The sequence below is a fragment of the Lissotriton vulgaris genome, chromosome 12, assembly GCF_964263255.1.
Source record: "Lissotriton vulgaris chromosome 12, aLisVul1.2, whole genome shotgun sequence".
Classification (NCBI taxonomy): Eukaryota; Metazoa; Chordata; class Amphibia; order Caudata; family Salamandridae; genus Lissotriton; species Lissotriton vulgaris.
Genome location: NC_141700.1, coordinates 121,876,018 through 121,898,193, shown reverse-complemented (window position 1 = coordinate 121,898,193; position 22,176 = coordinate 121,876,018). Strand labels below are relative to the sequence as shown.

The 22,176-nt window shown below is 44.2% G+C and overlaps 1 protein-coding gene across 2 annotated transcripts in view; it reads left to right on the top strand.

The window, feature by feature from the left end:
- Positions 1-14,595: 14,595 nt before the first annotated feature.
- The window catches only part of LOC147673600 (KN motif and ankyrin repeat domain-containing protein 1-like), a 190,358-nt gene continuing 182,777 nt past the window's right edge, over positions 14,596-22,176 (top strand). Inside the window, exon 1 of one of the 2 annotated variants that reach the window (XM_086947499.1) lies at positions 14,596-15,233. The gene's annotated coding sequence lies outside the window, so the exon portion shown is untranslated. The remainder of the gene's footprint in view (positions 15,234-22,176) is intronic. The other variant, XM_086947498.1, reaches the window with a different exon arrangement.

Sequence of the window (22,176 nt, the reverse complement as noted above, 5' to 3'; positions counted from 1 at the left end):
ACCCAGAAGCAAGAAAGCCTCCTGGTTCACCGACGAACTCAAGGACTCCAAGAAAAACTGCTGCACCCTCGAGAAAGCCTGGCTCCTCGACCAGACCACAGACAACATGACCGCCCTCAAACACGCCACCCGCAAGCACCACCAGCTTATCCGCACCACCAAGAAGAAATCACTGAAGGAACGACTGGACAACAACGCCCACGACAGCAAGGAACTCTTCAGCATCGTCAAGGATTTCTCCAACCCCAGCACCGGCAACAACGACATCACTCCTTCACAAGATCTCTGCGACTCTCTCGCCTCGTTCTTCCACTGCAAGATCGCCGACATCCACAACAGCTTCAGCGCACCATCCACACACCCAACCGTCGAACCAACGCCCCCCACCGCCACCCTCTGCACCTGGACCACGGTGACCACCGAAGACACAGCCCGCACGATGAACACCATCCACACCGGATCTCCAACCAACCCCTGCCCCCACCACGTCTTCAACAAGGCCGACTCCATCATCGCACCCCAACTCCGGGACGTCATCAACACCTCCTTCAACACCGCCACCTTCCCGGAGAGCTGGAAGCATGCCGAGCTCAACGCCCTACTGAAGAAACCAACAGCCGACCCCACCGACCTCAAGAACTTCCGCCCCATCTCACTCCTCCCTTTTCCTGCCAAAGTCATCGAGAAGACCGTCAACAGACAGCTTGCAGCCTTCCTCGAGACGAACGAATCCCTCGACCCCTCGCAGTCCGGTTTCCAAACCAACCACAGCACCGAGACCGCCCTCATCGCAGCCACCGACGACATCAGAACCCTGCTCGACAACGGAGAAACAGAGGCCCTCATCCTCCTGGACCTCTCTGCAGCGTTCAACACTGTCAGCCACCGCACCCTAGTTCAACGCCTCAGCAACATCGGTATCCAAGAGAAGGCACTGGAGTGGATCATCTCATTCCTCACCGGAAGAACACAGAGAGTCTGCCTCCCCCCGTTTCGATCCGAGGCCACCGAAGTCATCTGCGGCGTACCGCAAGGATCATCACTCAGTCCCACCCTCTTCAACGTCTACATGAGACCTCTTGCAGCCATCGCACGCCAGCACAACCTCAACATCATCTCCTACGCCGACGACACCCAACTGATCCTCACCCTCACCAGAGACCCCGCCACCGCCAGAGCGAGCCTACACGAAGGGATGAAAGACGTCGCCGAGTGGATGAAGAACAGCCGCCTGAAACTGAACTCAGACAAGACGGGAGTCCTCGTCCTGGGACCATCGCCCTCTGCCTGGGGCGACTCCTGGTGGCCCCCCGCCCTGGGCGCCACTCCCAAGCCAACAGACCACGCACGCAACCTGGGCTTCCTCCTGGACTCCTCCCTCTCGATGAGCAGACAAGTCAACGCCGTCTCCTCATCATGCTTCAACACCCTGCGCATGCTCCGCAAGATCTTCCGATGGATCCCGACCCGAAACCAGGAAGACGGTCACCCAGGCACTCGTCACCAGTCGACTGGACTACGGAAACACCCTTTACCTTTACGCCGGAACCACAGCCAAGCTACAGAAAAGACTCCAACGCATCCAGAACGCCTCCGCCCGACTCATCCTGGACATCCCCCGGCGCAGCCACATCTCCGGCCACCTGAAGGACCTGCACTGGCTCCCCATCAGCAAGAGGATCACGTTCAGGCTCCTCACCCACGCACACAAGTCTCTCCACGACCTGGGCCCCAAGTACCTCAACGACCGCTTGACCTTCTACACGCCCACCCGCCAGCTACGTTCTACAAGCCTCGCCCTCACCGCCGTACCACGCATCCGAAGAGCCACCGCCGGAGGTAGATCCTTCTCCTACCTGGCAGCCAAGACTTGGAACTCCCTCCCCATCCATCTTCGGCTGACCCAGGACCATCTCGCCTTCAGGAGACAACTCAAGACCTGGCTGTTCGAGCAATAGCGGACCCCTTCCCCCAAGCGCCTTGAGACCCTTCCGGGTGAGTAGTGCGCTATACAAATGTTATGATTGATTGATTGATTGATTGAATGGGTGAATAGTGGATGGGTGCATTGTATGGTGAAAGACTGAATGATGGATGGAAAAATGACAGAATGGAATGTTGAAATAGAGGATATTAGGGGATGGGGGGTGGGAGGGTGAAAGCATCAATGTATTGGTGTTCGGATTGAAGAGACAAGGGAGCTCTTCTAGGGAGGGGCACACACACTTTCTTCGTTCCATCAGAGTTTTGGTTACAAGTGGGGGGGGGGGGGTCCCTTGGCGTTAAGGGACTGGTCCCTCAGACCTGGAATCCTGGGGGTTCTGCTGCTGAATCTGGAGTGGGCGTTTCTTTCTGGGTGTCATGCAGACAATAACCTAATCCAGGCGGTTGAAAGGTCGTTATTTTGTGGGGCATAACACATGGACTCTGAGGCCTTGGGAGCCATCCACTTTGATGGAAGATTCACAAGGACATTGGCAAAAGCAAGCTAAGGCCGGAGATGTGGCCTATAAGCCAAAGCTGACGACTTTGGAAGCAGAGACCCGAGTCTGAGTCCATGGTATGATTTTGGCTGAATCACTTAATTTTCACCTAAAAAAATCCGTCATCTAGTTCTCAAGAGAAGAGCTCTAATGCCAATGGGCCACTTTTGAGCGATATAGAACTGCAAAAATAAATAAACAAAAACCCTACCCATCACCTTTCATGTTAAAGTGCAGAACGAAACTGCAAGAGTCCCAAAGAATGGCGAACGAGTCTCTTGCACGCACCATGTCCAAGACAAAGATGGCCGCAGAGGTGAGGCGCGTGCAGAGAATCCTCTCTCCATCCGAGGGCGCGGGATGCTGCTCTTCCGGTTCATGTACATTAGCAGCCTCCACCCGTAGAGTCCCCGTGCGCCTCACCTTCAAGTGTTAACCAAAATTAGAGGCTCTTGTCCGGTAAGTACTTTTCCACCACTTATCATAATCAGAATAAACAGCCAGATAGCCTGGGAAAACAGCCTGGGAAAGGGAGCCTCGGAGCAGGGCGTGGGGCTGAGTGTGAGCCTCTTTTAAGTAAATTACAGGGGGCTTTGCGACTCCCCGCCCCCACCACATTCCTGGCACTATTTCTGTGTCGTATTAGACATGGCGTCGGAGGCACGAAGCCTTCTTCACCTCGGAGCTCGGTAGAAAGTCTGGAGGGCGGGTGCGGCTGAACCGGGGCTTGGAATGATCCTACAATTAAAATAAAACCAACCACAGCCAGAAGAATAGGAGAACAGCGATAATGGAAAAGATCATAGCAATGTAATAGGACTGACAAAATAATAACAATAATAATATTTTATATTATATATATTTCATAATATATGTGTGTTTTAATAGAAAACAAAAACATCAACAAAAGTTATAATAAAAAAAAATAGAAATAATAATTATAATACTAGTGGCGGCAGGCACAGGTAAGAGTGGTGCGGCGGGGCGGGGAACTCGACGAGATAAGTTAAATGTAATAAAAAAAATTAAACCACTTAACGAGTCGGTGATGTGGCAAGCGCCAGGTAAGTGGTTTTATTGAATTTTTTAAATTTCATTTTACTTATCCCGTCGTCTATTGACTTCCCCACCCACCCCGCCCCACAGCACCGCTCTTACCTGTGCCGGCCTCCACTGTATAGTAATAATAATATAGGAAATAAGAATGATAACCTTAATGTAGAGGTGTTATAAACAAAGCTTCTGACCCCCCCAGGACACTTTCCTTGTAGCTGGGACCCGCACCTCAGGTGAAGATGACCGCAACGCTCTTGTTGGTGTGTACCAAGAGATTTTCCTTTTTGAGATACTCAGGGCCCTGATGATAGAGAGCTCTGTGTGCAAGGTAGAGGGCCTTAAAAGCCTCCCTCTTTTTAACTGGCAGCCAGTGCAGATTAAGTCTGTCTTTCGAGACGTGATCAGACTTTTTAGTCTTAGTAAGAGCACGGACCACAGCATATTGCAGCCTCTGCAGTCTCATAGGGCACCATGTTGAGCTCCCATATACAGGGCGCTTCAATAATCTAACCTTGATAAGACCAGTGCGACGACCACAGATTTTTGGAGCTCAGGCGGTAAGAAAGGGAAAACTTTCTTATTAATTTTCAGGACCAGAAAGCAGGATGATGAAAGGTGGTTAGTCTGGTCCCTAAAAATGAGGTTGGTGTCAAAGTAGACACCTAAGTTCCTAACTTTTTGGACCGGACGTCGGCGCGGTCCTAAGGAATGGGGCCACTCGGATGAATTCCAGAATTAACAGTCTCGCCCGAACAGAAGAACCTCTGTTGGAATTAGCTTTTTAAAGCCTGGGAGCTCATCCAGTCTAGTGTAGCAACCACACATGCATTAAATCTAGCAGAGACTTACCCCCTGTTATCCTCAGCGGAGATCACAATTTGAGTGTCATCTTCATAGGAAACCGTATAAAAGCTGAAGGATCTAAAGAAAATGTCATCAGGGGAGTCATATATGTTAAAAAGTGTCGGACTCAAAGATGAGCCCTGTGGGACACCGCATGGTAATATAAAAGGTTTTGAAATATGCGGCTCCAGGCTGATGGTTTGCTGCCTATTGACCAAAAAGGAGGATAACAGCCTACGTGCTTGACCACGGACACCTATGTCGAATAATCTTTGTTTCAGGTTATCATGCCAAACCGTATCAAACGCAGCGAATAGGCCCAAAAGGCCCACGACTGCCTTTCCTCCACAGTCCAGGACATCCCTGACTTCTTCTGAGACCGCTACAAGAGAGGGTCTCAGTACTGTGTCCTTTCCTGAATCCAAATTGACATGGGTTTAGTATATGTTTCTGATCCAGGTAGTGGGTGAGTGAAATATTAATATGTCTTTCTAAAAGTTTTAGCTAAGAAATGGAGTCTGGCAATAGGACTATAAGTCTTTTCCTCCAATGGATCAAGTGTGAATTTTTTCAGGAGGGGCCGAATGGAAGCTTTCATCCATTCTCTGGGAAACATACCCGATGCTAGAACAGTAGTAAGCAGTTTTATGAGATACGGTTCAGGGGGTATGCAGACAGAATATCGAGTTGGAAATGTTCGCATACACAAATATCGAGTTGGAAGTATCGTAACACAGAAATATCGACAGCAAGAATATTGTGGTCAATAATACCGAATTTAAGGTAAGAAATAACATTTAAAAAAAATAAAGAAGTCATTAATATTGTTTGCAAAAATATAGTTGTTTAAAATATTGATTTTTTAATTAGTGTTATGTATTTTAGGTAATATTTTAAATGTATGTAATGTATGTTTTTTGTATAAGTTTTGTTTATGTTTTTTAATATATGTGTTATATTTTTTGTAGTTATCAATTTTATTTGAATTGAATTTATCCTTTTTTAGTTCCCTAGCGGGTTGTGGGTTTGTAGGGGAATAGGGTAGGAAGTAATTTAATTATAATAAATGAATGATTATTTTTTTATTTATTGATATTTATTTAATTGAGATTTTATAGTGTTAATTTATAGTCTTAATTGTGGGAAGTAATTTATATGTAATTAATTATTAATTGGTTTGTTAATTATTAATGGTTGCTAATGAATATTAAATAATTAATTGGTAATTAATTATGGTAATTGTGTATTTTTTTAGGTGTGGGTTGTGGGGTTTATAGGGGTATAGGGTAGAAAGTAATTTATTTGTAATTAATTATGAATTAGTTGTTATTTTATATTAAGACATTTATTGTAAAATAATGATGGAAACTGTGTAATTAATTTTAAGTGTGGGTTGTGGGGATTATAGGAGTAAAGGGTGGGAAGTAATTTATGTTTAATTTAATAATTAGTAGTTAATATTAATTAATTGAAAGTTAAATATGGAAGTTTTTTTATTCATTTTAGGTGTGGGTTGTGTGGTTTATAGGGGTAAAGGATGAGAAGTAATTTATCTTTAATCAATTTATAATTAGTTGATCATTCATGTTAATTAATTAATTGACATTTAATTAGAGTAATTGTTGATATTTTTGTGTGGGGGGTTTCCTTTGATAGGGGTAAAGGGTGATAAGTAAATGAATTTTACTTACTTTATAATTAGTTATTAAATACTATTAGTCTTTCATTGTAAATAAGTTTTATCTGTGTTATTAATTTTTTTACAGTTTAATTTTTGCTGTGGGTTGTGATGATTATAGGGGTAAAGTGTGGGTAGTTAATACATTTTTATGAGCTTTAATTCGTTTTTTTATTAATAATATTTCTTTAATTGCTAATTACTTATGTTGATACATTTTTTTTATTTAGAGGTGGCTTGTGAATTGTGTGGTGTTATAGGGTAGGGAATAAAAAAAAGCAAATGTATGTAATAATTAATGTTTTCGTTTCTAAATAGTTTCTGATTAAAAATATTTATTTGTTTGAAAATTATTTTTTATTTTATTCAATATAATATTTGTAGGTACTTGTCATATGTGTTTAACATAATAATATTTTTTTTTACTAATAAATATCTTTGTATTTACATTTTTGAACATATTTATATATTTGTTATTTATTTTGTTTTTTAAATATTTTTGTTGTTAATATTTTATTTATTTATAATTTTGAACTGACTGGAGTAAGAATATTAATTGTTACCCATCCACAATCCAACACTTTCCCTACTGTTGCACTCATTGGAGTGAGAATAGTACATTATATCCCGCCACTATCAACACTTTCCCTACTTTTACATTCACTGGAGAGGGAATAGTAATGTTTACCCCTCTGCTATCCAACACTTTCCCTACTGTTGCTCTCATTGGAGTGAGAATAGAAATGTTTACCCCTCCGCTAGCCAACTCTTTCCTGACTGTTATACTTATTGGAATGGGAATAGTAATTTTTACCCTTCTGCAATCCAACAATTTCTCTACTGTTGCACTGACTGCAGTGGTAATAGTAATTTTTACCCCTCCGTTATCCAACACTTTCCCTACTTTTGGACTGATTGGAGTGGGAATAGTAAATTTTATCTCGCCACTATCCAACACTTTCCCTACTGTTGAACTGACTGGCGTGGGAATAGTAATTTATACCCTTCCGCTATCCAACACTTTCCCTATTGTTACACTCACTGGAGTGGGAATAGAAAGTTTTACCTCCCCGCTATCCAACACTTTCCCTACTGTTGCACTTACCCGAGTGGGAATAGTAATTTTACCCCTCCGCTATCCAACACTTTCCCTACTGTGTTGAACTCACTGGAGTGGGAATAGTAATTTTTACCCCTCCACTATCCAACATTTTCCCTACTGTTGCACTGACTGGAGTGGGAAATTTAAGTTTAACGATTTTTAAATAGTTTAATATTTTCATTTATACTAGAATGTTTTTTTAATTAGATTTTATGTTATTGATATATATATATTTTTACATTTTTATATATTTTAAAATGATAAAATAAATTAAAATTATTAGTTCATTTACTGTTTTAAAGTAAATATATATATATATATATATAAATGTGTATGTATGTGTTTAACTTTTTTTATTAAGTTTACTTGTTATATTTGTTAAAATGTATATTAAATCTGCTTTATTTTTTATATAAATGTTATTATTTAACATATTTAATATTTATTATTTTTTTTATATATACATATAAATTGATATTTTGTACAACTATATTTTTGACATCAATATTTTTGTTTCAATATTTTTGTACTTACCTGTTTAAGTATAGGGAGTCAATATTTTTACATTCTATGTTTTTCATTGATATGTTTTACTTCAATATTTTTTACATCGATTTTCTGTCAGTGAACCGGTTCGTTGTAATCTACAATTTTGTGGGAAATTCTAGCAGGGGTATACCTTATTTGGTGCGACTCATGGGACTAACCAGGATATCTTTGGAGATCCATGGGAATTTGTCAAGCACAGAATGATCCACATCACAGGGAACTGCTTGTGGTGCCAAAGGGTAGTCACGCCTCATGTGAGTGGTGTCCTGCTAGATTGACTCTACTTTGTTCTGATAGCAGGGCTGGGGGGAATGTTACTTTGTGAACAGTTTGGAACAATTCTTTAGGTGAATTTACTGTAGCCCTGTTCTTGTCTGTAAATTATATGGTATTTTTCTGCAATTATGAAGGATTTTTAATACTGCAGTATAAGATCTTTATACTTCCTTTTCTCAGCTGGGTCGTATTCCGACTTCCAAATTCTCTCTTAGCTTAACAATTTTTTGTAATCCTTTAGTGGGTATGAGGACATGATTGCCTACATATCAGATGTTTCCCCCCTCACATCGTGCTGAGTGGTGTTTAGACAGAGTATAATAACCAAAAATTTTGATGGGCAAAACATTACATCAACAATATTGAGGACAAAAATATCATGAAGGTAAGTTTCTATAGGTAAGCAAAGTTTTACTATACTTAAATCCACATATATGTACATTTACGATATATAAATCTTCACGGTACATAGATGTGGAGTAAATCTGTACTTGCCTATTTGCCCTTACCTTCTAAATATTTTGGTCCCTGAAATTTTTGACGCAACATTCTGCCCACGCGATAATGTTGGTTCCGATATTCTGAAAATGATTTGTGCTGGGTAATTCTAAAAGTTTGACAAGCTGTAGAAATTGTATACTGTGATTCATTTTAGCTACTTAAGGAAGTGTATGCTTTGTGCGCTCCATGTTTGTTGGTTACAGCAAATCCACATCCAGGACAATGCGGTCTACTGGATAGGCTGCGAACGCGGACAAACAATATGTGGGATGTAATATTATTTAGAGAATGCTCCAAACCTGAGATTCTTGTCAGATAATGTCATAGTCCCATGACTATACTTGTAAATGGTTGTAAAGTTATGTTATGTTATATGAGTTTATAACGCGCACAGCTATTCATAAGTGTCCCGGCATGGTGCCTAGCGGGGTATGTGGAGTGAGCTTCAGGAAAATAGATGTGTTTTCAGTTTCCTCTTGAACGCGACTGGGTTCTGGATAGCACACAGGGCAAGAGGAAAAGTATTCCAGGCTACCGCCGCTTTCACTGCAAATAAGCTGCCCCCTATCCTCTGAAGCTTGAAACGAGGGACCTGGGCATAACATAAGGCAGAGGAACGCAGGGAGCGCGCAGGAACATAAAATGAGAAGTGCCTCTGCAAGTAAAGATGACCACTCTACTAAAGGGACCTCCCGCAATAGTTGCGGCGGTCCCACCATACCTATTATGATGTGCCCGCTAGTGTGGCGGGCGCATCCTGTATATTTTACATTCCGGTGGGCGGTGCTGCTAGCAGCACCCTCCTCAATGTAAAATATACATGTTGTGCTTTTACATGCACTACGTGACAAACACCGCGTGGTGCCTGCCACATTGTACATGTAAAAGCAGGGGGGTACCATAGGTACCCCCATGTTCACCCCACAACCTGGGGGCCCGCAACGGGCCCCCACCAGCAAGAACCGCCAGCCTTTCCATGGCGGCAATGCAGCCATGGAAAGGCTACTCTTCACAGGCTTCATAATATGGATGGCGGTGTCTTCCAGACACCCCCGCCATATTAAACCCCTTTTTCCACCGGTCGACTCGTCGACCGGCGGAAAAGTGGAGGACTGTCTTTCCATATGCTGTGGTGCCTTCCCTATTCCCACCGCCATCCAAATTTGGCGGTGGGAATATTCAGGACGATGGCAGGAAATCCACGACTGCCGGCCCGGCGGTCCTCACCGCCGGCCCGGCGGTCGCGGATTTCCCGCCAACGTAATCAGCCCCTAAATGTGTACTATGCTAAAGACTAGTGAGAGAGAGCGGCTGAGGGGCATCATTACTGTGGGGAATAGCAAAAGTAGATGATAGCAAGATGAGGGAAGATAGAGGTGGCAAAACATGGGGGATGGACATAAGTGATAAAAGAGTGTTTTTGTTCAAGCAATGGTAGTGTATCCATGATTTATTAGCGGTAAAACGGACAGGATTATATAAGATCTTAACTTGTTTTGGAATTGATTTCGCTGCATGTACAAAAATAATATGTGATCAGTTTGCAATAATATTGATAATGAAGAATGTACCAATGGTTTACGTTTGATTGTTATTTCTAGTGACCCCTGAAGAAGGGCTCTAAGTAGCCTGAAATGCATTGGGTTTTTATTAAACACTGTCTTGCAACGAATCATGCATCAGTTCGTGTTTTTAAATACTGTTTTTGAATGAGGCCCTGATGGGCACAACTGAAACATGGGTAAACTTTGGAAATGGCATGAAATTCCTGTGTGTGGATTGAACATAAGTGAAAAAAGTGTAAATTACGGATTGCCTTGATTAACATTGAGGAGGCTGTTGAAAATGTGATACGGCGCTAAATATGCGCAGTGTAGCAGTGCGACTGGTAGTGGCGCGCAAGTTGCTCCACATCTCCTTGACTATGCTAAAGACTGCCATTTTAGCACACTGTTTCACACTGCCCCAATTACATGTCCACCATAGTCATCTACTTTGTCGCATCCTTAATCCTGACATCTGAGCTCAGCTGGACTCCAACCCGAACGACTAGTTATATGCACCACCAAATGTTGAAGAGATTACGGCTATGAGAAAAGTGTTCCTTGAAAGTGCTCCCATACACAATTGAAGGGGCGTGGCTTAGTCAGTGAGATTCAGGGGTGTGAATCTCTAACTTCCCAACTAAAATGCAGAGTGCCGCAGGGTGAATGTGTTAGGTGGCCAGGGTCGTTATGGACTTTTCTTATGAGTAGCAGTGTCTGTACTGATTTGCGATATGTGGGCCTCTGTGGGCTGATTTAGAGTTGGCAGACTGGTACTCTATTGTATCGGCGACGAGGTACCCTGTCTGCCTATCTCAACATCAGTCAACCCAATATTGAGTCAGGTGGATCACAAGTTTTACGCTGACATAGTAAAATTTATTGCATCCTCATTAAAATTCCTCAGATGGATTTAAGGAGTAGGCACCATTGGAGGTAAACCATGGGACCATCTTTAGAGGGAAAGGTTGTATACCCTATTTTTTACTGGCCATCATTGCCAGGATATACCAGAGGCAATATTAAAACAAGCATTTGCAAAGCAATAGGTCTCGCATTAGGAAAGTTTGAACTATTGGTATTGTAAATGACAAATATTTTATTTATGTGTTGGTTTTGAAAATAGCGTAATTAATAGCTTTGTCATTTACAATGCCAATATTTTTAACTTTCGCAAACGTGGCATTCAGTGGTGCTGAGTGATTCTGTGGCGCTGAGTGATGCTGTGGCGTTGGGTGGTGCTGTGGTGTTGAGTGGTGCTGTGGTGTTGAGTGGTGCTGTGGTGTTGAGTGGTGCTGTGGCGTTGAGTGGTGCTGAGTGATGCTGTGGCGTTGGGAGATGCTGTGGCATTGAGTGATCGTGTGACGTTGAGTAATGCTGTGGCATTGAGTGATGCTATGGCGTTGAGGGATGCTGTGCGCTGAGTGGTGCTGTGGCGTTGAGTGGTGTTGTGCCATTGAGTGGTGCTGTGGCATTGAGTGGTGCTGTGGCGTTGATTGGTGCTGTGGCATTGAGGGGTGCTGTGGCATTCAGTGGTGCTGAGTGATTCTGTGGCGCTGAGTGATGCTGTGGCATTGAGTGGTGCTGTGGCATTGAGTGGTGCTGTGGTATTGAGTGGTGCTGTGGTGTTGAGTGGTGCTGTGGCATTGAGTGGTGCTGTGGCATTGAGTGGTGCTGTGGCGTTGAGTGGTGCTGAGTGATGCTGTGGCGTTGGGAGATGCTGTGGCATTGAGTGATGCTGTTGCGTTGAGTACTGTTGTAGCATTGAGTGATGCTGTGGCGTTGAGGGATGCTGTGCGCTGAGTGGTGTTGTGGTTCGGCAGACATCCGCTAAATACAAGGTTGATTAAAAACGAATGTTAGCAAAAAAAGAGCAAACAATGCTTGTAAAAGGATTGTGTGAAACGCACAGTAGTTGGATACGAAGCTATAATGAAATTTCCGCTGAGGTGCGCGAGGAGTGGACGCCGAACATGAAACGCAACCTTCCAAGCTTCCATCACTCGCAACAGAAAGCGCTACTCCAGAAAGCAAATTCAGCAACTCTTCAGAACAAGATGGTGCTAAACAGGTTAACTTGGGATTAGGGAGGGACCGGGCTCAAGTGTTGCGAAAGGGCTGATGGGGTTGAAGGTTAACTGTGAAGCTTATTTTACATTGAAAGGTAAACAAAAAAAACTCTTACCCTCTGAAGCATCTGGTGAGTCAGGGGGCGGGTGAACGGGAGGCATTCCTTTGTAGTCTGTGGGGGGAATGCGAGGCACAAATTGTGTAAAGGTTGTGTGATGGGAGGCAGGGGAGCGAGCGGGTGGGGGGAGTGAGAGAGTGGGAGGAAATGAGGCATTCCATTGAAGTCTGGTGAGAGGCTGATGGGTTTGACGTGCATGCGCATCACATGAACTGCACGTAATCCGCGCTTGTTCAAAGAGTTTGTTTCAACTCCTATAGATCTCAACTTCTGCAATGCGCAAGCACATTGGCAGAGGTCGAGACCTAAAAAAGAAAAATGCCCCCCACACTATGGGAGAAGACTCCAATGGTTTGGGTGTCAGTAGTACTTTCATATTTCAGAAACAAACTGGAATATTTTGAAAAGTTTTACAGATATCATTTTTGACTAGGCTCTCCGTCAAACCTTTCCTACATTTACAGACACTTCTACGACAATCATTCCTGCTAATGTATAGAGATGTGAGAGGTGCAGCAAACATTTCTAAATTTGGTGGGCTGATCAAAGAAGGGGGAGACGTAAAGTTCTCCATCAACCTGTCTGCCTTTACTGTCTGCCAAATCCGAAATCAAGCTCTCCCTCAAATGAGATACTTAAGAATGTGCGTATTTGTTTGACGTGTACTTGTGCAGTAAAGTAGGCAAATGAGAATAGCGCCACCACCCGCCAATCTCACCACAAAAACTCGTTTATGACAAAAGATAGAGAAAGTGTGCTGGGATAATAGTTAAACACTTCTCAGGCAGTGAAATGGGGAATAACCCTTTTGGACAGGCACACTACTCTTTCCAGCAAAAGAAATTAAGCGTTTGAGTTGCTGTTCTCAGCTGGTGAACAGCAGTAGCTTACGGGTGAGTGGATGACACCTTGTCACTAGCCAATAACACTGCAAAAAGTAACTGAATTGAGCGGTGAGTGAGTGGGTGAACCATGTAGATGGCCGTGACACCTCCAAATGTGGGTGGGTTGACAGGTATGGCTTTGTTCAGTACTGGGGGTTCTGTTCTTTTCTCAGTTTTCTCTTCAGCTTGGGTGTGTCTGGTTATTGTTGCGTGTTCACTTCGCTGTGGGTCCTTTGTTGATTAATGTGTGCTTGATTCGGTGTTGGTTGTTCTGTTCTGTGCTGGGTGCTATGTTCTTACATGGTTGCTCTGTTAGTGATGGATGCTCTTTTTGATCCAAGTGTTTTTGTTTTTTGTAATGATATATGCTCTGTTCAGCCCTGCTTGTGTTTCTTGCTGAGTATCTGGTCATTGCTTTATGTTCAGGTCATTGCTGGGGGTGTTCTAGTCAGTGGTGTGTGCTCTCGGTTAATTGGCACGGTGTTGGGTGTTCTGTTTATTGCTGTCTTCCTCGCTGGCTCTGTTTTCTTTGCTTGATGCTCTGCTGCATGATGGGTGTTCTATCCGCTCTGAGTGTCCTGCTCAGTGCTGGCTGCTGTGATGAAGCTGCCTTCTCTCTTAGGTTCTTGGTTGATTGGTGTGGCTGAGTGTCCTAGTCGATGCTGGTTGCTCTGTCTGGAACTGAATTCTCTGCTTTAGCGCTGTGCTCTCTTCAGTGCTGGGTTTTCTGCCCAGAGTTAGCTGCTCTGCTAACTGTGTTATATTCAAAGCTGGACACGCTGCTCATTGCTGCATCTTCTTCTGTTTATTCCATGCTCAGTTCAGTGGTTGATGCTCTGTTGCTGTTGTTGTTCTTTCATTACTGGGATCTCAGTCCAGGGCTGCTGCTCTGTTTAGTGCTTTGTCTGTTTCAGTCCTGTGACATCTGTTGAGTGCTGGGGTCTGATCCGCACTGGGTGCTCTGGGAATGACCGGATCACTTCACTGTACCAGGGTTAGTGGCTGCGGCGGCACTCAGTGCTTGGGTGATTAACTCGATCATATCTGGTGTAGTGGATGCCCCCTGTGCCTGCGGTGGCACTCAGTGATTGGGTGATAACCCGATTATTGCATGTTTAGTGGGTGCTCTCCGGCACTCAGTGCTCTGGTGATTAGCTCGATCACTGTACAGTGATCGGTTTAGTGGCTGCTCCCCTGCACTCAGTGCTTGGGTGATTGGCCCTGTCATTGCTGGTTTCGTGGTGCTCCCCTGTGCGGCGGCTCTCAGTGCTTGGGTGATTGGCCCGGTCATTGCTGGTTTCGTGGCTGCCCCCCTGTGCGGCGGCCCTCCGCGCTGGTCTGCAGTGCTTCAGTCTCGTTCACAGGAAGCAGGCAGGGTGTGTGTGTTTCGGGAGGAGGGATCCCAGCCCAGGAATCCGAGCGCAGCAGGCGGCCGCTGCTCACTTGTGCGGGCCCTCCCTCCCTGCGCTGACTGACGGCCCGGGCTTGGCTGCAGGCCCGGGACTCCGCAGCTCCTTGAGGCGGCGCAGAGGCGCTGGGGCACGCTGCAGGGACAGGCTGCATGCAGAGAGTCTGTTCCTAGAGGGCAGGCAGGCTACATTACACCCTCTCCCGGAGGACACGTCTCCTGTGCTGTCTGTATAGGGCACGCTTTACCTGCATGGGATTTTTTTGCAGGACAGGCTTCCTGAGCAGGCACTGGTGAACACGCGTCTCTGGACAGCTGCTCACGGGAGGACACGCTCCCGTCTCTTAAGGACACGCACCGGGATTAGCGTGTCCCCGAGGGACATGCTGCACGCCCACGGGATGTCTCGGAGAGCTGCCTGTCTCTGAAGAGCCCCCTCCCGCTCTAGCCTGTCCCAGGAGCACACATCGACTGCTCACGGGTGTGAGACCGACGAGCACTCCCTCCCGAGAGGTGCCTGCCCCGGGGCTGTCTCGCTGCCCCTGAGACCCTCTCTGCGCCGGAGCCGGGGCTGCCATCTGCCGCCGGATAGTCGGCGCACTCGCTCCAGCCCGGGGTCCGTCGCCTGCTGCCCCCTCCTGGTGGTGCTGGTCCCTGCGGATGTCGGAAGAACCGCTGGATTGTGTGAGGAGAATGGGGCAGGGTGTCCAGAGAGTGTGAGGTAAGCCGGGGCTCGGCGGGAACGCTCTTAATTTGTAAGTTTGTAAATTTGTCTGCCGAATGCCGGGCTCGCTGAATACCAAGGCCATTTCTCTTGATTCCCTACTCGTGCCCTTTTCTTCTACCAAATTCCTCTTCATGTCTCTTTTTGCATGTTCTTTTTTTTCATTCGTTTTCTCCTTTTATCGGCGTTTTCCCATCTTTTTAATCGCCTTCTCTCGACCTCTTTTACATTTCTCTCTCACGCTTTTAGGTCAAAGTCTAATGAAATATGAACTTTGGTCTAAAAAAATGCGGGTCGGTCAAGCACCGGCACAAATTAAGCAGTGGCCCTCTGCCCTGTCTTGTAAGTCAGTAATGTTGGTATCACCCATTCTGACTGCGAACTGATCAGTGCAGGAGACATGTTACAATAGAATCAACATAAGTGGCCGATACGATTGCAAACCTTATGGTAATTGAAAAACACTGTCCCCTCGAGATTGAACAACACTGTCCCCTCGCCAGCACTGTACTGACCCTTCATGCTGTATGCTATTGCAAACAGTCTTAGCCAGTACTGTGGGTTTTACAATAACATCAACAGCACTAAGTAGAACAGTACGGTACAGTGCATTTAATTCTTCGCGTTACAACGATGGATGCAGGCACGGACTGTGCGCTCTTTATGTTTTTATTGTGAACATTTTATTTACGTTGGTGATTTCATATAGCGCCGACACGGGCCGGAGGCATCAGAGCGCCATACAATAAAGCAGAACATGTGAATAACAATTAGACCTGGCCTTTACGTAACTGATCAGTTGCCAAATCACTCCCGTTACTACTGATCTGTACTGTACCTGCTCTGAGCTCCTGTGAACATCACTGACCAGGCCTCACCGTGCATTATTTATTTTCAACAATAATAGCCTGTAAGCCCCCTGATATATGCTGATATCATTAACACACTTATTACAGCCCAGTACTACACCTTTGTAAATACATGTTGTGAAATATTGGCCAGTAGGACACATATTTTTAGTTTATATTAACAATATTGACTGGTAAGCTCCAGCACACTACTGACAGCCACACAAAAATGACAACATTACAGCCGAGTGCCATATAGATACTTTAGGTTTCTATGTACAAAGTTGTCATCAGGGCCATATTTCTATGTACACTTCCGCCCACTACTGTACATGCATTTTTGTCTTCCACAAAGTGACATATTCTGTGCCTGTTTTAACTTACTGCGTGAACAAAACATTGGGCAGTTGCCGCTTTATACTATGATGAACATTAAACATTAATCCTGTGGTTATTTTATGTTTATACAAAAAAAATTGAGCCGTTTAGTACTTGGGCTATGGTAGTGTAAACTAGGTCTGGGTGCATCTCGTGGAGTTACCCAAAAAAATTTGAGATTTCGTGGAATTCCGCGAACGGAGGGAAATAGGCACGTTGCGCTACTCATGCTATGATTTAGCACCGGGGGCTCGTCCCGCGCTGGAAAATCAGTGCAAACAGCACCCCGTGGCGCACCAAAAGGCACAGCGTCTTGAGCTGATTTTGCTGCCGCTCAAGTAGATTTTCTACAACAGCAGCAGATTTCTGACCGCGAACAGTCGCGACCGCCAATGTTGGAGAAATCTCGCCGGGTGCCTTCCTAGCAACCGAAAATCTCACTAGGAGATGCCAAATCTCGCTCACCAATTTACCATTTTTGAGCAATGGGCAATAAAAAACTCTGCCGGCGAGTATTTGGTGGAATTTGGCCGGAACGCCACTTTACGAGTGTAATACAGAGTGGCCAAAATTCCGCCAATCCCACTGGCGGATCGGAATATATCGGCCACCCCTAGTATAAACCTCTGTTCCTATGAATGCTCAGAGCAACAGTAATGACCAGTACTGTGTCAAAAGATTGTAACAGGAACAATATTGAGCATTAATGGCCAGTATTGTACCAGAAGTATGTTAATGTATACAATATTGAGCATTAATGACACATACTGTACCAGAAGTATGTTAATGTATTCAATATTGAGCATTAATGGCCAGTACTGCACAAGTATGTTAATGTATACAATATTGAGCATTAATGGCCAGTAGTGTACCCGAAGTATGCTAATGTATACAATATTGAGCATTAATGGCCAGTAGTGTACCCGAAGTACGTTAATGTACGCAGTATTGAGCATTAATGGCCAGTACTGTACCCGAAGGACGTTAATGTACACAACATTAAGCATTAATGGCCAGTACTGTATTCTAAGTACGTCAATGTGCACAACATTGAGCATTAATGGCCAGCAGTGTACCCGAAGTACGTTAATGTACACAACATTGAACATTAATGGCCAGCAGTGTACCCGAAGTACGTTAATGTACACAACATTGAGCATTAATGGCCAGTACTGTACCCGAAGTATGTTAATGTACACAACATTGAGCATTAATGGCCAGCAGTGTACCCGAAGTACGTTAATGTACACAATTTTGCGCATTAATGGCCAGTACTGTACCCGAAGAACGTTAATGTACACAACATTAAGCATTAATGGCAAGTACTGTACTCGAAGTACGTTAATGTACACAACAATAAGCATTAATGACCAGTACTGAATCAGTAGTACGTTAATGTACACAACATTGAGCATTAATGGCCAGCAGTGTACCTGAAGTACGTTAATGTACACAACATTAAGCATTAATGGCAAGTACTGTACTCGAAGTACGTTAATGTACACAACATTGAGCATTAATGGCCAGTGGTGTACCCAAAGTACGTTAAATGTACACAATTTTGAGCATTAATGACCAGTACTGAATCAGAAGTACGTTAACGTATACAATATTGAGCATTAATGACCAGTACTGTACCCAAAGTACGTTAATGTACACAATATTGAGCATTAATGACCAGTACTGAATCAGAAGTACGTTAACGTAAACAATATTGAGCATTAATGACCAGTACTGTACCCAAAGTACGTTAATGTACACATTATTGAGCATTAATGACCAGTACTGAATCAGAAGTACGTTAACGTACACAATATTGAGCATTAATGACCAGTACTGTACCCAAAGTACGTTAATGTACACAATATTGAGCATTAATGACCAGTACTGAATCAGAAGTACGTTAACGTACACAATATTGAGCATTAATGACCAGTACTGTACCCAAAGTACGTTAATGTACACAATATTGAGCATTAATGACCAGTACTGAATCAGAAGTACGTTAACGTACACAATATTGAGCATTAATGACCAGTACTGTACCCAAAGTACGTTAATGTACACATTATTGAGCATTAATGACCAGTACTGAATCAGAAGTACGTTAACGTACACAATATTGAGCATTAATGACCAGTACTGTACCCAAAGTACGTTAATGTACACAATATTGAGCATTAATGACCAGTACTGAATCAGAAGTACGTTAACGTACACAATATTGAGCATTAATGACCAGCACTGAATCAGAAGTATGCTAATATATACAATATTGATCATTAATGTCAAATGTGTGTTAGTGTGAACCACATTGAGCATCAATGGCCAGTAGTGTTCCAAATTAATGTTAATATGAACAATGCTGAGTATTAACGACAAGTACTGCATCAAATGTATGTTACTGTGAACAATATTGAGTGTTAACGACCAGTACCGTACACATGTATGTTAACACAAACAGCATTAAGCATTACTGCAGCCCCTTAAGTGCAGTATGAACGATACTGGGCAGCACAGTCCTCACTTTAAGTCCATGCCAGCAATGCTGCCCATCACTGTACCCACTTTTGTGTACTATCAAATACACTGGTCAGCAATGCACTGACGTCATGTGCACATAAGCATTACTGGCCTGTGCTGTACCCACTCTATTGTACTTTTAGCACCATTGAACACTGTCAGTGCTGTACAAGTCGCATTTTTATATTGACAGTGTTGACAAATTTCTACTCTGCTTTATACTGTGAAATCGGATTCTGGATTTTACTTAGGTTTGTGTGTTTGCTTTGCTTTTAGGCAGCTTCGTTTCCACATTGGTGGCAGTGGTGGTGGTCTGTCCCCGCTCCAGCCGAGTGTTGACGGAATATACCCGCAGGCATTGCTGCTTGGCGCTGTCGCTGGTTTTACTAGTTCTGTGTTTGCTCATTTAAAGTTTCCTGGATCTGAGACATGTTTGCCTCTGAAATGACGAAGAAACAACTTTATTCCAAGTTAAAAAAACTTTAATTTAATTAACTGAAAGACAAAGCGCGTGTCATTTTCTAGGGTGGGAACTGGAATGTTGCAGGAGGTCTCTCCTCAGTGTAAAACATGCTTGCTTCTCAAGTCATTCTAATTTGGAGGGTTCCTCCACCCTAATTAGACGTATCCTTCTTCGTATAACTGTCCTAAAGCTTCCCATATACCCCAGTTGGATCACCAGCCCTACAAACATTCCTCGGCCTCCAGAAATGTTTAATCTCCATTCTCTTCAATAGGACCCCCACCGGAACCCCCAGCCTCACCCTCTATGGAGCCTTTTAAGGTTGAGACCAGTGCTTAATTTGAGCCTGTGGTTTCCGGTACTCAGCACCGGCACTTAATCATCAACACAGGCGCTTTTCATGAGCATCAGTTAAGGACACGTTCTTTTAAGGGGAGATTAAGTGATTTGCCCAGGAAGGTGAATTGTTGTAACAAATTGACCCCTACTTCTATTTTGGCCTCAATTAAGATACTCCTCCTCGCCTGGGTCTTTTGTTAATGGCCATGTTGCTCTGGCCCCAACCACTGAAGGTCTTAAAGGGAGGGAGACGGTAATGTTATTTACGAGGAGGAAAGGGGTGTAATCCTGGAGCAGAAGCTTGACTATATCTCCACTGTTGTACCCCACCAGCAGTTAAGAGTCCCCATATGGAATGTCTTGGGGATCGCCAAAGAGCTAGTTGAATCAGAATGGGGCATTTTTGTGGATTCCCATGATGTGATCTTATTCCAGGAGACCTGGAGTCTGTATACCCCCACGGGTGTGGGTACTCCTCTTATTGCATAATGCAATAAGGAACGAGAAGGGGAGACCCTCGGTAAGTTCAGTGATCTGGGCGAAAACTGCACTTCAGTCCAAAGTCAAGCCAGTCCCTGTTGATTCCCAGGACATCTTATCAATTGATATCGCTCACCACACAGGTTTAAAAATGAGAATTTGTAATGTATATATTAGAGTGGCCCTGGGTTCAGAGGAACTCAATACCATACGTATTTTAGATCCTGTTCTGACTGAATGCACCAGAAATGCCCCTCTATTGGTAGCTGGGGATGTAAATTGTACATTGCACCTTGCCCATGCCTTTTTAGACTTGACTGAGGAATGGGACAGTTCCTGGCAAGTCCTGCAGCTAGACCTCCCAAAGGTGAGATGGTCCAAGAGAGGAGGCCAGGTGTTGGCTGTTACGTTGCGGCATGATTTAAGGGCCACAAATGCTTGGAAAAAATCTGATCCGAATGGTAAAATGACCTTCAATAGACCTGGCTATGGCAGCAGAATTGACTACTGCTTGGTTGACCCTAGCCTTTGGCCCATTGTATCCGACATGACAGTGGTTAAAAGATCCGATAGTGACCACAATGCTCTGACCATTTCCTTAACAAATCATGGAGAGAGCAAACCCATATTAGGGGCTGGACCGATTTGGGTAAGCTATCCATCACTAATAACTTGAGAACAATTAGATGGGATTAGATGGAGGAAAATCCAGGGACTTTGGAACTAGTTAAATCCAAAGTCCTCGGGGAGGTGGCGGTGCTGTCTAAGCACTCCGAAGTAGATACAATAGAGCAGCGGAGTAACCAGCATGAGATGCTTTATAGGCAGATCGGGGAAACACTGGCCCAACTGAAAAAAGAGAAGGAGTGTCATGGAAAGAGGGAAATGGGCCCCTGTGGTAGGACTGGTATAACCAGGAATGTAGAAAAGCGAAGGGTGTGCTCTTACGTGCATTAAAGATCTGTCCTGATATGGTGGCATGTAGAGCTAGATACCGACAGGCATTAGAGTACGCCAAGAAACAACAGGAATGTTCCTTATGGTCCTTTCTACATAGTGCACTGGTAGCCAAAGATAATAAGTCCTTTTGGAGGAAAGCAGCCCACTGTCTGAAAGGACCAAAGTCTGCTATGGAGTTCACAGTCTAGCCGGAAGAGTGGGTATCCCACTTTGGGACCTCTTTGCTGTAGGGAACATGGAGGAGGAGGAGCTAGTAGGCATGAGAGAGAACGTTTTATTTGCCAATGTGGAAGCCCTAAATATATCTCTTGAGGAAACCCAAGTAGCCATTAGCTCCTGTATCGCAGCAAAACCTCCTAGCCCCAGTCGAATTCCCAATGACCTATTTGGAAGTCTGGGCCCCATATATTAATACCTTAACCAATGATATTCTTTTCAGGGATGGACATCCCTACTTCCTGCAACTTAGCTGAGATCATACCTATCTATAAGAAAGGAGATAGGGCAAACCTAGCCAGTTATAGACCTATAAGTGTATTTATTTTATTTTATTTTCAGAGTTTTGTATAGCGGGAACATGATCCTTACAGATATCAGAGCGCTTTACATACATATGAAAGGAGGACAAAAGACAGAAAAACTTAAAATCATGCACGGTAGTAGAGTGTGATTTTGATTTTGACTTTGATTTTGAATTTGATTGACTCTTTGCAGAAAATCTTCTGTAAGTAGCTATTTGCTCGTATTCAGGATTGGATCCTAGAGAAAAATATCCTGTCCGATTTTCAGATGGGCTTTTGTGCCAATATCAGTACTCTCAACTCGGCCTTCCGCTTTCTCTGCATGAGCACACGCCGTCCATGACTCATGTCGGCATGGAGTCTTCATGAGCACAGAAAGGGTTAACTCGGCCCTTCATGATAAATCGGGGGTTGCAACAGGGATGAGT